Source organism: Acinonyx jubatus, chromosome B4 (assembly GCF_027475565.1).
Source record: "Acinonyx jubatus isolate Ajub_Pintada_27869175 chromosome B4, VMU_Ajub_asm_v1.0, whole genome shotgun sequence".
NCBI lineage: Eukaryota > Metazoa > Chordata > Mammalia > Carnivora > Felidae > Acinonyx > Acinonyx jubatus.
This window is the reverse complement of record NC_069387.1, coordinates 87,452,912-87,466,110: the sequence shown is the minus strand read 5'-3', so window position 1 is coordinate 87,466,110 and position 13,199 is coordinate 87,452,912. Positions and strand designations below refer to the sequence as shown.

The following is a 13,199-nucleotide window of genomic DNA, read 5'->3' as shown; positions in this document are numbered from 1 at the left end:
CTCGGTCTTTGGAATTGGGCGTTGGGAGACCACGTCTTCCTGCGAGCTGCTCCCTGACCTCTGAAGTGTATCCGCGGCCTCTTTCAACCCTGTCCTCCTCCCTACGTATATAAAAACGTACCTGTTATCTGACTGTAAAGGAAACAAACGAAACACCGAAACAGCTCCCACCTTGATCCACGAAGTCCATGTGGAAGCACGGTCCCATGCCAGTTTTTGTTCTCCGTCCTTAGTATAGGGCCTGCAACTTTATAGATGAAGGGACATACATGTCCATTAACAAAAGGTCAGTGGTGGCGCTCCTGGCTGTCTCTGTCGCTTGGTGGAGCACGGCCCTCTGGATCTCCCAGTTATGAATGGCAGGACATTGTGAATGTAATTAATGCCACTCAATGGTACACTTAGAAATGGTCAGAATAGCAAACCTTGTTATGTATGGCTCACTGTAATAAACATATTTGAGAAAATTAAGTTTTGTTACTTGAGTGGAAACAGGAGTACAGTCTTTTGTCAAATAGGGGCTGTAAAACTGAACCTTGTCAATAAACTTTGTCAAGCCTTTGTGAAATTTTTTGTCGATTGGATTCACTATTTTTTAAAGTAAGCTCCATGCCCAATGTGAGACTTGAACTCATGACTCTGAGATCAGGGGTCACCGGCTCTACCAACAGAGCCAGCTAGGCGCCCCTGTGTCTAACACTTGTTGTTCAACTTGGTAGTCTTTGGTAGCCAGACAGCTTGGAGGACACAAAAGTGGAATAGGACCTCAGAGCCCTCACTGGCTATGTCCTGACTGATTGAACTCTCCAACTTGATGCAGTTTTCTTAATATTTCTGGATAAAGTTTCCATCTCTTCATTAGTAAAAAACAAACAAACAAAGAAACAAACACACACACACACAAAAACCCAAAAAACAACTCACCTTTCAGAGTGCCTCAGTGGCTCAGTGGGTTAAATGTTTGACTTTGGCTCAGGTCATGATCTCGCCCTCCCTGAGTTTGAGCCCTGCATCTGGCTCTGCGCTAACAGCTCAGATCCTGGAGCCTGCTTCAGATCTGTGTCTCCATCTCTCTCCGCCCTTCCCCTACTTGCTCTCTCTCTCTCTCTCTCTCTCTCTCTCTCTCTCAAAAATAAATAAACATTAAAAACAAAAATAAAAGCTTACCTTTCCAGAATTTTATGTTCTTGGGGTCTGGTCTCTGTCTTCCCTAGTGACATCCAGATAATTTGATAAGGAAAATTTTATGGCTGGAAGGAAATTTGGGTCCAGAGGGATGAGGTGACTTGATCAACATCTTATACTTTTTTTGGTGTCCGAGCTGGACTAAAAAGCCAGCATCTGTTTTAAGTTCTGTGTTCTTGACATTATAGTAACTATGTCCTGGTCCCTCATCTCATTCTGTTTTTTTTTAATTGCTTTTTGTTTTGTTTTGTTTTGTTTTGCTTAACAACATCAGATCCTAATGATGAGCTGCTTGAGTTTAATCATAGATCTTAATGATCCAATTTCCAATTTGACTTTGAATACATAATGTTTGATTGTTCCTCCATATTAAATCCATTATCAAAGGATGACTCTGTGCCATAGTTGAGAATATAAAACAAGGTAGTACAAACTTTAAAGGCAGTTCCAAAGAAGCTCTCAAAGTACTCTGAGCACAATCAGTGGAATTATTATGTATATCCAACCAATATATTTATACAAAACTAGATAACTATCATCAAACGAAGGGGTGAAAATTCCTTTGCTTACAGATTCTCATTTTTGGTCTTTTCTCCTAAAAAAATATATGTTTTTGTTTTTTGCTTTCCTATGGCTATTCTTCTTAGCCTAATATTAGCTTTAGCATATATTAACTATATAACCTTAAGTCAAGTTACTTGCTATCTTTCAGTTTTCTGTCAAGTGGGGTTAATATGATTTTTGAAAAGAAATAATTTCTTTTCTTGCTTCTGCTCACTTCCTTTGCCCAAATAAAATATTTCAGATTTGGCTTTTGTTGTTGTTGTTAAGAATCTTTAGAGTGACATTTTGAAAAAGAAAACAAAGCATTTTTAAATGGAAATAAATGCTGATAATGACTGTGAACTTGAAGATATCATTGTTTAGAAGCAGTTAAGGCACAGTACTGAGGAAGTATCAGCTCTGAGCCATAGTGAGGAATCAAAGAAAACTTCATAGTTTTTTAGATGGAAGGATGGTGTTACTACTTTTTTTTTTTTTTTTTTTTTTTTTTTTTTAGGTAGGCTCCACACCCAACAAGGGGCTCAAACTCATGATCCTGAGATCAAGAGTTGCATGCTGTACCAACTGAGTCAGCCAGGTGCCCCTACTGTTACTACTGGTATAGAAGGAAAACATGATATTAAGAGACATTTTTTTTTTTTTTTAGAGGTGGATGATTTGCCTTACTGTGTTTTTGGCCCAGTAAATTTTTATTTTATTTTATTTTATTTTATTTTATTTTATTTTATTTTATTTTATTTTATTTTATTTTTTTAATTGAATATAATTTATTGTCAAATTGGTTTCCCTACAACACCCAGTGCTCCTCCCAACAGGAGCCCTCCTCGATGTGCCCAGTAAATTTTAAAGGAAACTCAGTAATTGAGGCAAAAATGAAATGTTTATTATCAGGATTAGATGAGACTAGGGCAGCAAGAGTACATTGTCTTCAGTCACTAATCTTTAGTGCATCGTCTTAAGGCTAATAGATGCTTAATATGTGTTTGTAGATGATAACGCATCACCAGCCTTGGGTCACTCTACAGATATACTTTTGATAGTGTCCCTTGTGCCTAGTATAGGATCTGGCATATTTTAGGTGTTCAGTAAATATTTTCTGTTGAATCCTTATCAGTATTAAAAAATGAATTTATGGGGATGACTGGGTGTCTGAATTGGTTGAGTGTCAGACTTCAGTTCAGGTCATGATCTCACTATTCATGGGTGCGAGCCCTGTGTTTGGGCTCTATGCTGACAGCTCAGAGCCTGGAGCCTACTTTGGATTCTCTGTCTCCCTCTCTCTCTGCCCCTTCCACCACCACCCCCCCTTAAAAATAAATAAACATTAAATAATTAAAAAAAAATTGAGACCAACTGTAGCCACGTAGCTTAAGTGTCAGGACTGAGAACTCAGGCCATCTACATTAACATGACTTTTCTCCAGTTTTAGTAAATTCTTGCCCAAGAGCATAAGGCCATAAACTAATAACTAACTTCACTGTTTATTTCAGGAAAATTTCTGCAAACTAATTGATCTAAAAAAATGCTTGCTCTTCTTGGCAAGTATCTCTTTTAGCTGAAACACACGGTTTATCTGGGCAAATACTTGGCGTATAAAACTTATGAATTACTTTACATATGAAAAAACATCTTAGCTATCAGGACTTGCTTCAAAATCATTGTACTGGTGTGCTCACCCATTAGGATGTTCACCTGTCTCGATTTGTCCAGGACTGAAGGGTCCCCAAGATGTAGGGTTTTTAGTGCTAAATCTGGGAAAGTGTTGGAAAACCAAGGACAAAGTGGCCACTATACCACCAGCCCTGAGCTATTATGTCAAAAACTTTGCTCAATACCCAAAACAATTCCTTGTTTTAAAAGAGCTGTCCTGGGTACCTGGATGGCTCCATTGGTTAAATGTCCAACTTGAGCTCAGCTGGTGATCTCATGGTTTGTGAGTTCAAGCCCTGCATTGGGCTCTGCGATGACAGTGCAGAGCCTGCATCAGATCCTCTGTCTTCCTCTCTCCCTGCCCCTCAGTTTCTCTCTCTCTCTCCCTCTCTCTCTCTCTCTCTCTCACACACAAACTAAATAAACATTAAAAAAAAAAAAAAAAGAGCTGTCCTAAACCATTTGTACTCAGACTCCCATAGCCTATGAAGTATCACCTGCTATCTTCCTCCTTCTGAGGCTACTAAGCCTCTGTCAAAGAGCACTGTTCTCCCTTACGGTAGTAGATTTAATAAATTAGGCTTTCCTTGATCACCAGGTTATTCTGGTGGTCTCTTGGGGAGATAGCAATTGTTTTATGTATATTTTTATTTGGCCTATCTTTTCTGTGGGAATGACAATTATTTAGGGAAAGGGAGTATTTATTTTATAAGTACACAAAACACCCACTGTATCAATGTACACTCAAGTGCTACTATCTAATGGTTTTACTATCGAGAATAATATGCAAGATAAAACAAGTATGGGGTTGAGGTTGTCCTAAGTAGGGAAGAAGACCATACAAATTGAGGTGTTGTCTTCAAACTACAAATGTCTGTATAATTTGAATATAAATTTTGGTTATGTGTTTAGGTTACAAAGGAAGGAATCTTCTTTTCTTTTCTATTTTATTATTTTTTTTAGTAGGCTTCATGCCTAACGTGGAGTCCAATGCTGGGTCCAACACGGGGCTGGAACCCATGACCTTGAGATCAAGACCTGAGCTGAGATTGAGAGTCATTGTTTGACTGTTTGAGCCACACAGGCACCCCACAAAGGAAGGAATATTCTAATTGATCTAAATATAGCAGTATTTATTTTTATTTCTCTTTGTTTTTAATGTGCGAGCTATGGCTGAGAGCCTCTTTCTGTGTATCACTGTAATCTCCCTAGTCTGGGATGGGTGAATGAGAGAAGGAAAGGGAAAGAGAATTGGTGGGGAGTGGAGCAGTGTGGAAGAAGGGACTAAATAAATACTGAGTTTGGAGCTCCAGGGATAGGGAACCAGCCCAAGGAAGATAAAACATGGGAGGGAATACATAAAGGAACATGAGATAAATTAAACTAAAGCAAGTCTAAAAATTTTGTTTGGTGAAATTTTCATCTCTGTATGCAAAAGGAAGAATTATTAATCAACAAAATATAAAGAAAGAAGTTCTAATGCCCTAATGCCTTCTGCCAACTGCCTGAGAAATATTACACATTTATTCTTAGAAATCCACAGTACAAATTTCTTGTGATACCTGGACAAAATTCTCCCCTAAGTTTATTAAGGTGTAAGTAATACTCAAGAAAGGCATTAACTACTTTTGAGAGATATTTTATATCTTGGCCAAAACCCTTTGTTTCAAACAAAGTGGTTTGTTTTTGTTTTTGTTTTTAATAGATACTTCTAGTAGGGGTTGGCCATGTAACAAATCTTTAAGTCATTAGCTATAGCTATATTAAATTTACAAGAATCAATCCCAATAAGATACATTTTTTAAAAGTTTATTTCTTTATTTTGAGACAGAGAGAGAAAGAACCAGCAGGGGAGGGGCAGAGAGGGGGAGACAGAGGATCCAAAGCGGGATCTATGCCCCCATGGGGGCCTCAAACGCACAAACCGCGAGATCATGACCTGAGCTGAAATCAGAGGCTCAATTGACTGAGCCACCCAGGCGCCCTGAGATACATTTTTTCTCTATGTAAGTATGATGATGACACAAATAAGTGAAGAAAATCTACTGAAATTTATTGACATTGGGAAATAGTGAGCACATTGTAATGTTTTTTTCAACAACCAACCAAACAGCAAATAAAAGCCAAACAGATACAACTAGAATATGAGGGTTAGAGACAGCAGAACCATAAGGTGACATGGAAGGTACAGATGACTAGAAATAGGTTCTGCGCAAACTTCGCTTCCTTTGCCAATCTTTCTCTCACTCATGCCCCGCCCCCAGCAGCCTCTGAGCTCTGTACACAATTCCATCACTGCTTTAATGTCTCATCACAGTTTTTGTTTACGTATTGCACGTAATCCACTAGCTTTAGTCAAAAGCTATTTAAGATTATTACTTTTATATTCCTAAATGCTATGGATATTCATGGACTCTATTTTACTATAAGCTTTCTGGGTAGGCGTCACAGCCACTGAGAGTGTTTCAAGGCAGCTGGACCCATGTGGCTCCATTTTTAATTTAGTATCAATTTGGTATTTGCTGGTTTTCTAATAACTTGGAGAAGTCTACTGTAGGGCCCTAGGAGTGATACAAGTGTTTAACACTTTTAGAGCTGTTTAAACCTTGCTGTGTTTTTTTGCTCATCTCATTTTTGTGCTTATAAGAATGTCCACATTTGGTATATTTCTCAACTTTGACTTCCCATCACTAGGTCTTGATGGCTGGTACATGTTCCTTTAATCCATAATCTTCAGACATTTGTATTTCTATTAACTCACCCTGATAGAAAGATACCCCAGACTAACACTGCACATCAGTAACTGAAGTTTACTTTTATTTTTATAAACTCAGTTGTGTTTATTTTGTACCAGGGTTACTGCTAGCTACCTGGATTGGATAGCATTCCAGTTTTTCTACGGCCCTAGAACTGTTTATACAGCACAGAAAATACTTGATCCTTGAAAGCTTCATTGTACTTTTCACTAATATTCACTGGCCCTAGAACTATTTTTGGAGACAGTTCTTTAATAACATTTAATTGGCTCCTTCGTGTTTGTAATACTTCATGAGTCTGTTTTGGCAATTTAAATTTTCCAAGAGAATAATTTACTTCAATGGGATTGAAAAATACTCAGATATATCCCTTATCTAATTTCTAATTTCCTTTTGGGGGGGTTTTCTTTTATATTAAAAATTTCAGATTTTCTATTTTATTTTATTATTTGTTTTCCCCTTCCTTTCCAACCATCTTCAGATTTATTTATCAGTTCTGATTTTTTTCTATTTTGCTATTACTAGATTGTGCATTATTTTTTTCTTCCTCCTGTTTTCCTGTTTGACCTTTTCCCTAACTTTCTCAATTGGAAAGTTTAAAATTTTTATCAGTCTTTCTTAATAATGAAATCATAGAAACCTATTAATTTACCTTTACAACACTGGTCATTTTCTGAAAGTGCAATGTTTTTACTCTTTGTTGTTTGGGTATTTTTAAATCTAGTAGTGATTATAAAAGAGTGTGGGGTATTTTAATCACCAAGTGGTAAACATTTAATTTGGCTTTTTAATTTTACCAATGCAGTGGCTAAAATGATATTCTGTTGTTTTAATGAGCATTTCTCTGGTTAATAGTGAGTTTAAGTAACTTTTATGTAATTAATTAATTTCTGTTTTCCTCTTCTGTGAATTGTATGTTTTGAACAATTTTCTATTCATTGCTTATCTTTTACTTTTGATGGTGGGGCTTCTTTCTTTACTTTATATTGCAATCATTTGTGTGTTTTTTTAAGTTTATTTATTTATTTTGAAAGAGAGAGAGAGAGTAGGAGAGGGGCAGGCACAGAGCCTGACATGGATGGGGCTCGATCCCCAAAATATATTGTATTCTTCTGAATTTTGGCTGTTCTATTACTTTTATTTATATTGTCTGTTATTGTAAAGACATTCTAAATTTTAATATAGCTAAATTTATCAATCATTTCTTTTATAGTTTGGGGTGTGTGTGTGTGTGTGTGTGTGTGTATGCTTTAAGAAAAAGTTCTCTGGATAATTCTGTTGCTTAAAATTGTATTGGGGACACGTATGTGGCTCAGTTGGTAGAACTTCTGACTCTTGATCTCCGCTCAGGTCATGATCTAGCAGTTCATGAGTTCAAGTCCCACATGGTGCTCTGTGCTGACAGTGCAGAGCCTGCTTGGGATTCTCTCTCTCTCTCTGCTCCTCCCCAACTTGTGCACCCTCATGTGCATGTGCACCCTCTCTCTCTCAAATAAATTTTAAAAAGTTGCATTGGATTTATAGAATAATTTGGGTAGAGCTGACATGTTACAATATTGCATATTCCCACCGCTAGTGTTACAAGTTATCCCAGTAACAATTATTGATAGACTATCCTTTAATGACTGATCTGCAAGACCTCCTCTGCAACATCAGGGTTTCTTGTATATGTGGGTCTTGTTCTGATTTTTCGGACTTTCTTGTGTCATTTACTACAACCATAACCATCTCAGTTACTATATGCCACTGTCTCAGTCACTATAGCTTCATACTAAGTGTTCATATTTGTATGGCAAGTCTCCCTAACCTGTTTTTTTCTTTTTAATACTGTCTTGGCTATTCCCGGCCCTTTGCTTTTCTCTGTACATCTTAGCATTTGCCTGCCAAGTTTCACTAAAAACCTCTCCTGAATTGTAAATGAAATTTTATGGCATTTATAGAATAATTTGGGGATAATCGAGTTTTTATGAAAAAACTTTTAATGTTTATTTTTGAGAGAGAGAGAGAGAGAGACAGACAGAACATGAGTCGGGGAGGGGCAGAGAGAGAGGGAGACACTGAATCCGAAGCAGGCTCCAGGCTCTGAGCTGTCAGCACAAAGCCTGACACGGGGCTCGAACTCATGAATGGTGAGATCATGACCTGAGCTGAAGTCGGACACTTAATCAACTGAGCCACCCAGGCTCCGTTTTGTTTTATTTGTACTTAATAGTTAGAGAACTATATTTTCATTAATGTTATTTGTTAATAATTTATATTTTAATAACAATGTTTATTTACCATTTATTAATTTACATTTTTACTATGTTTATAGTTTTTTGCATTTGAAAATATAAATGTTTATATCATTTTTTGGTATTTGAAAAGATCATTTGTATTTTAATGTTTATTTATTTTTTTGAGGGAGAGAGAGAGAGAGAGAGAGTTGTCTCTCTCTGCTCTGCATGAGCAGCAGAAGGGCAGAGAGAGAGGGAGACACAGAATAGGAAGCAGACTCCAGGCTCTGAGCTGTCAGCACAGAGCCTGATGCAAGGCACGGACTCATGGGAGCATGAGATCATGACCCGAGCTGAAGTCGGACGCTCAACCGACTGAGACACCCAAGCGCCCCAAGTTCATTTGTATTTTAATATATGTCTACGTCATTTTGCATTTGAAAATATAATTTTGTATTTGTGCATATAAATTCATATTTAAACATACCATTTTTGTATTTGAAAGTATAAATATACATCACCGAAAACAATATACATTCTTGTCCCTGGGCTGATCAATCCTGGACCAAATCATACTTTTCCTATTTTTAACTAATCAATACTGGGGCAGGCAAATCTGGCTTTGCTACTTGCTCCAGGAAATACTTGCTCCTGGAGGTTAAGATTGTAAACCAATTCAAAGAGTTTACTTATCAAGAACTTGCTTCAAAATCCTAGTTTCACTGTGTTCATCCAATCAAAGATACAATGTATTAAATTCTGATCCCAGCTAGTTCTCTGTCCTCCAAGATTTATCTTGCGATCACCTAGCCCAGGCCCTAGAACTCTGTCTTTATCTTCCTCTTCTGAGACATTTTACTCAGACTCTGTCAAGATTCTGTCCTTCCTTACTGCAGTGGCTCTAATAAACTTGGTTTTCATTGATTAACAGGCTTTTCTGGTGTTCTTTTGGGGAATGGAAAACTTTTGTTTACAAAATACTGTTGTTGACTCCACTGTTGGTATTTATCATTTTTTAATTAATAAATTTCTTATTTTTTTAAATGTTTTATTTATTTGAGAGAGAGAGAGAGAGAGAGAGAGAGAGAGAAACAGAGTGCAAGTGGGGGAGAGGCAGAGTGAGAGGGAGACAGAATCTGAAGCAGGCTCCAGGCTCTGAGCTGTCAGCACAGAGCCCAATGCAGGGCTTAAACCCTCGAACCATGAGATCATGGCCTGAGCCAAAGACAGATGCTTAACCAACTGAGCCACTCAGGCGCCCCAGTATTTGTCATATTTGAATGTTGGTAAGTTTTTCCGTGTTAGTTCCTTAGATTAAGGTTGCTCAGTTTCCCCTGGGGGGAGTTGGATCTGTCCTGGGTAAAGGTCAAATGAAGATTACCTTGAGTTTTAAAAGTGTCTCTAGGGGCGCCTCGGTGACTCAGTCAGTTAAGCATCTGACTTCGGCTCAGGTCATGAACTCACAGTTTGTGAGTTCGAACCCTGTATCAGGCTCTCTGCTGTCAGCGCAGAGCCTACTTTGGATCCTCTGTCCCCCTCTGTCGCTGCCCCTCCCCCCCTTTCTCAAATATACATAAACAGTAAAAAAACCAAAAAGGGTCTCTAGAGACTGGATTGTGTTTTTGAGTTTCATTAGACCAGGACCCATTTTCCTTTCTTTTTATGAAAGTCTAACATAGAACAGACATTTGTCGAAGTACAAAATCCATGTAGGAAGGGGCAAGATCATGAGCATACAGCTTAATGCACTTTCACAAAGTGAACCCCGTTCTGTAACCTGCACCAAGATCAGGAAACAACATTACTGCAGAAGCACCTTAGAAGCCAGCCTTTTGCCCCCTTTCACACAGTGCCATTCTCATCTTGCACAAGAGTGATCACCATCCTGCCTTTCAGCACTGTTAGTTAGGTCTGTTTGTACTTAAACGTCCTGTAGTTTTCTGAATGACTTCTTTCATTCAACAATACATGTGTGAATTTCATGCATGTTTCTGTGTGGTGGTATTGATCATTCTCATTGTTGTACAGTGTGTCAATGTGGGAAGATACCACAGTTTATTTACCTGGACTAATTTTAATATTATGTTAGCTTTTGGCTCTTCTAAGCAGGTCTTGCATGTTAAGATCCCACACATGTAAGTGTAGCAGTCTTGGGATTTTAATGCTTCCGGGCGACTTTGTTTTTCTTCCAAGTTTCTGAGCAGCCAATAAACTAATTCATAGTTCCTAGTACTATGGGCAGAATCCTTCCCCCCAGCTTTTAAAAAATAAATAGGCTAGAAGGAAATTCTGGACCTTATGCAAGGGTTCAATTTTACTCTCTTGCTTCACACAGGCCTGAAGTCCTATCTCCTGTTCTGAGGGGACATGTGTGGTTTATGTTAATAAATAACTACTCTCTTTCCAACATAAATTGTTATCACTATTAAATTATCCTCTTTATTACGTTTAAGTTTTTAAAGTTTTTAAAATTTTTATTTATTTATTTTTGAGAGAGGGAGAGAGAGAGCATTAGCAGGGCAGGGGCAGAGAGAGAGGGAGACAGACGATCCAAGGCAGGCCCTGTGCTGACAGCAGAGAGCCCGCTGCTGGGCTTGAACCGATGAACAGTGAGGTCATGACCTGAACCGCAGTTGGACAGTCAACTGACTGAGCCACCCAGGCACCCCCACATTTAAGTTTTATTTTTATTTTTTAAATTATTTTATTTACTTTTTAATGTTTATTTATTTTTGAGAGACAGACAGACAGAGACAGAGCAGGAGTGGGAGAAGGGCAGAGAGAGAGAGGGAGACAGAGAATCCGAAAGAGGCTCCAGGCTCTGGGCTCCAAGCTGTCAGCACAGAGTCCGACTCAGGGCTTGAACTCACGGACCGCAAGATCGTGACCTGAGCCAAAGTTGGACACTTAACCCACTGAGCCACCCAGGTGCCCCTACATTTAAGTTTTTAAAATTTAAACTCTACCTGAGCTGATATTTCCTTATCCACTTTCTTTTTGTCTGTTTGTGTGTTTTTTTTCAGGCTTTGACATGTTTTATTAGAACATAATTTCAACAAAAGGTTGCTTTTATTTACAGAATTTAATATGTGTGGGGACTGTCCAAACCACTTGGACCCAAATGAGAATAGACATTAAGCCTGTTTACATATTTTATTCATTTTAAAATGTTTATTTTTGAGAGAGAGCACGCAGGAGGGCTTGAGCATGAGTGGGAGAGGGGTAGAGAGAGAGGACAGAGAATCCCAAGCAGGCTCTGTGCCACCATCAACATAGAACCCACGCAGGGCTCAAATTCAGGAAAGGTGAGATCATGACCTGAGCCGAAATCAAGAGTTGGATGCCCAACTGACTGAGCCACCCAGGTGCCCCTGTTTATGTATTTTCTTATTTTTAATTGGCATATAAAAAAGTTCCGCATTTATAAAAATCCCAGTATTATAAATGACAAACTCATCCCTTAATTAAATATAAAAACAGCTTTAAAAACATACAACTTAGATTGGTTTCATCTTGAATTGTAATCCAATAAGACTAAAAACTAAACATTCCAGGTCCTATAACAAATAGTAAAATACTTGAAGGCCTTCAGGATCCTTTGACTGATTTATGTCAATAAGAGAGCCTATTTTTTATTTTTCTTGCAGGGTCTACAAATAACTTTTTTGAAAATAAACAAGAGAACCTATTTTTGATGTGGTAAAAGAAATGTGTTCATCTCCATTGACAATTCTAAGCTCCAGGTGGCTAACTCTGTCCGAGGGGGGCCACAAAGCATCTTCTTTTGTAATTTCACTGCCATCAATAATTCTCTTCCGTTCTCCCCTTACATTCTTGTGTATTTAAGCCCCCTTTCTGATCATGGCATCATTTTTGTAATTGCTGTGGTTGGCATATGTAAGCTTTCTCTCTGGCTGAACCTCGTACTCCAGAAACTCATATCCAAGCTTGCCTTGTGCCCTACACAGCAGCACAGGTAGAAATCACTGGCCATAGTCATTCTGTTCCCTCTTTTTGTGTTTACAATTTCAATCGCTCAGTTTTGACTTTTCCTTTCTTTTTTTTTTTTTTAATTTACTTTAGGTTTAACTCTCAAGCAGCACATAGTTGGATTTTACTTTTTAACTAGTATTTGCCTTTCATTATGGGACATTAAGCCTTTTGCACATGTGGTTGTAACTGCTTTGTATATCTTCTGCTATCGTGCTTTATATCTTTTGTGCAACCTTGCTCTTTCTTTCGTCTTATCTTTGCTCTATAGATTTTCTTTAATTTGCTGTTATCTTTTCCAGAGACTTGGAAGAGATTTTGTGACTGTTTTAATTTTGTGACAGTTTTTGTAGGTTTTGTTTTTAGTGAAAGGAATTTTTAGCCTATATTTCTAAAATTATCCAAGTAAAAAAATTAAATGATATATTTTGCTCCATTTCTTCCTGTAGAGAGACAGGTCCTAAAGGTGCAGTGATGAGAGAATTGCAAAGCAGGGGGCTAAGACTCTCCAGAGCCGAAGCATCGCTCCCCTGCCTCAAGCCTCTTTTATTTTTGCAAATTGTCTTGATGACACCACGCACATACAACATAGTATTTGGCATCTTGACGGGTCCTGCACCTGCAGTGTATTCCATACTGGGACATGAATGCATCTGGCGCCAGACAAAACATTCTTATCCCAGGCCTGGCGCCCGTATGATGTCCTTCTGGAGAGAAGGAGCAGTCTCGGCAGCCTTCCGTCCTGGGAATGAAACTGCTTTCAGTTCCTTGCTGCTCTGTGGGTTTCCTTCAGGACATTCTTACAGTGCCTCCGGCTTCTTGTTCTTCAACGGCTTCC

The 13,199-nt window shown here is 38.3% G+C and overlaps 1 pseudogene; it reads right to left on the bottom strand.

Annotated features, from left to right (window-relative positions):
- Positions 1-11,868: 11,868 nt before the first annotated feature.
- LOC106981342 (protein mago nashi homolog) lies at positions 11,869-12,365 on the bottom strand (annotated as a pseudogene).
- Positions 12,366-13,199: the final 834 nt, after the last annotated feature.